Consider the following 3345-nt stretch of genomic DNA (forward strand, 5'->3'; position numbering starts at 1 on the left):
CTAGCCTGCTACAGCCCGGGTTTCCCCGGAGTCCTGTTAGCCCAGTGCTACAGCCCGGAATCACTCGCTGATGACCGACATGCTCGATGTGATTCATGTATGCCTGTCTCCATAGGTCTGTGCCGCTTTGGGTTCACGACTAGCCATGTCGGCCCGGGTTCTCTGTCATATGGATGCTAGCGACATTATCATATACGTGAGCCAAAAGGCGCAAACGGTCCCGGGCCATGGTAAGGCGACACCCGTGGGATACCGTGCGTGAGGCCGCAAAGTGATATGAGGTGTTACCGGCTAGATCAATGTGACTTGGAATCGGGGTCCTGACACAAATTAAGCCTTACAACATGTTTGGTGGCTCAATGGGTAGATGTATGCATGCACAAAAAGGGGGACATTTTTTCAATCAAACTGAAGAAAACACACATCATTTAGTAACCAGTACAAATCCCGGTAGTTGTAGGTGCATGTATTGTGTAACAATGAGTAATCGATAGCATTTCAGAGTTATGCAGTTACTAGTGTGTCGTCCTCTGTTTACCACCCCACACATGGGCATGAGAAAATTGCTAAAAACCACTGATCGTGTGCTAATCTACTTGGAAGATATGGCACATGATGGTAGGCAGTAGATATGAAACAAACAGGACTCCACGTGCTATTATAATGTACAGAACAAAATCAGTCACCTCTACGATAGTAGTAGATACACAACCATTATTTAGTCATTACAATTACAAGAAGCTCTTGACTCAAGGCTCCATACTTAAGAGTGCTAACACTAGATGTCCAAAGCAAGAAAGTTTCAGCTAGGTTTTGACTTTTTTCACTTTTTACACTACAACCGTCAGGGTAAGAAAGTTCAAAACTTCAGATTTGTGGTACTCAAACTCATGCAATTAGCAACAAACTGACATGTTCGGCGAGATTCAAACAATTCAAGCAGGGTTATCAGCAAGAAACTGACAGACAGGTTCAAAACCATGACTGAACACCCACATGCTTCAAGCCAGAGTAGTTGTAGACGAGCTCCAAGTGCAGGTTCCTCACGGTCAGCGACTCCCTCGACTTGAAGAGCAGCGCCTTGTGTGCCGCCTCGACTTGAAGTTCAGCAACAGGCTGTACGTATAGTATGAGCAACATAGGACAGTAAAAACAGTGAGCAAAAGCCAAATGAATTGATTTATCTCTAACTAGTTGGTAACGAAGCATGGCACAAGAGATACATGTCATAATGCCTATATAAGATGCAAAAAATATATGCGCATGTCATATCAGACTAAGAGCCAACGCTGCATAACAGTTCTGAACTTCTGCCAAAACTGAACACAACATGTACCAAGGAAAATCAACACTTGTAGATTCATATCACAGTAACAGACAACACTGCATAACAGTTCTGAACTTCTGCCAGAACTGAACAAAACATATACCAAGGAAAATCAACGCTTCTAAATTAATATCACACTAACAGCCAACCAACACCGCATAACAATTCTAAACTTCTGTCAAACTGAACAAAACATACACTGAAGGAAACAATCAGCAAACAAGATGAAAAGTGTAACAACCCGAGGTTCTGTCAATAGGATTTCCTCCGATGCAAGTGCTCACTCCTCTTCCATGCTCAACCCGTAGTCGATGATCATAACCTGCACACGCAATCCACTCAGAGTTACAGCTTTGCAAATGGAGAATGGCACAATACTTACAACCCATCAACATCTTAATCAAGAAACAAGTTAAACAGCCTGGGCACAAAACACATGTTAGTCATTTAAACATGTTCCTTTAAAAGAAGCATTCGAAAACAGAAACATCTCAAACTGAAAATGATAATCAGAATTCATATTGTTGCCCTAAACAAACTAAAAGAGATTCAGTTTCAGTAAATAAGCAAGGAAACGATGATACTTTCTCAATTGATCTTTTAGAAGTATTTTTACATGGATCAGGCATGGAACCAATTGTACACACATAGTAATTATGAGCTTTACTTTGTAGATAACTAGATATTGGATTGGAGTTGTGCTTATCTCCAAAATAAATATTGACAGCCCATTCAGCTTGCTAAGATCGCTAGAATGTATGGTAGTAGTTAGTGGATGGAAGACCTTCCTATAGTGAGTTGGTTCCCCTCCTTTTATCTGATGTAACTTTGATCATCAATACTAAATAAACAGGGGTTCCAAATTCAAAAAAAATACCAGGGTACTCATGTTAGTTGTTTTAGTAATTTAGAAACCATGGTGCGAGCCCATACAAATTCTAGTACTCGAGGCAAGAACGTGCCCAAACCATCCTAATCAGTCATGGAAATCATTAGTGTATTACTATACTACAGTATTACTACTTAGCAGCGATCACGAGACCGGAGCCGGATTGAATGAATCAATTGCTCCGTGTAATATAGGCAGGCAGAGAGTAGCAGGGAATGGTTCCTGGGGAGACATACCTCGGGGCTGTCAGAGACAGTGGCGACGGCGGCGAGGAACCCAGTCCCAGCCCCGGTGGAGGGTCGATCCAGAGCACGTTGAGCCTGTAGAGCACCACGGAGAGTATCCTGGCGAAGTAGGCCCAGGACGCCACCCACTGGTAGGCCAGCCGGAACACGACCGAGTCCTCCCCAACGAGGCCTCCCGCCCCACCAGCATCCCCCTCGCCCTTGCCGTCCGAGCCCTACGTGTCGGCAAGGCCAACCCTCGCGCGGGCCGGGGCAGGGGAGAGGACGCGAGGGCGCAGAGAGGAGGGCGCCGCCGGGGACGGGAGGCTGAGGAGGGGTAGTCTGGGCGAGCGGGGCCGACGAGGTGTGAGAGCCAGCATCGTCGATTCAGATCAGGGAGAACGAGGTGGCGGCGCATGTTCTCGGTAAGGAAGGGGATCAAGGAAGGAGAGCGTTCCGTGTGCTGTGGGAAGGGAAGGGGAGGGGCGAGAGCAGGAGGGCGTGGGGGAGGCCATGGACGGTGGCGAGCTCCGTTGGAGGGAGCTGGCGGCGGGGATCTGTAAGTGGGGAGGCGAGCTCTCTCTTGATCTGGAAGGGTTCGGTGGGATCGATGGATGGATTGGGAAAAAAGGAGGCGGGGGGTGGATGCAAAATGACCACGAGAACAGAGCTAGGGTTGGTGTGGAAGGGTTGATGACTGCCGTTGGATCCTCGAGCATCCGACGGTATATAATCCATGATCCGCATGATATGCCCATGGACCAATCAGAACGCAGCAAACAATTCGAATACCTTATGATCATCTAAATTGGTCGAAATCAAAGATAAGTTTTTCAGAAAAACCACTTTTCACTTTTCAGTGCTTATAATGAGTTTTTTTGTAAAAGACCTACCAAATATTTGTT

The 3345-nt window shown here is 46.2% G+C and overlaps 1 long non-coding RNA gene across 1 annotated transcript; it reads right to left on the reverse strand.

The window, feature by feature from the left end:
* Window positions 1-630: 630 nt before the first annotated feature.
* On the reverse strand, window positions 631-3071 carry LOC125524798 (uncharacterized). Its single transcript, XR_007290960.2, has 3 exons — window positions 2453-3071; window positions 1569-1649; window positions 631-1116 (listed from the first exon to the last, which is right to left on the reverse strand). It is a non-coding gene; the product is annotated as an uncharacterized LOC125524798 (long non-coding RNA).
* Between the last annotated feature and the right edge of the window lie 274 nt (window positions 3072-3345).

This window comes from Triticum urartu, chromosome 7A (assembly GCF_056163025.1).
Source record: "Triticum urartu cultivar PI428250 chromosome 7A, HENAU_Tu73, whole genome shotgun sequence".
Classification (NCBI taxonomy): domain Eukaryota; kingdom Viridiplantae; phylum Streptophyta; class Magnoliopsida; order Poales; family Poaceae; genus Triticum; species Triticum urartu.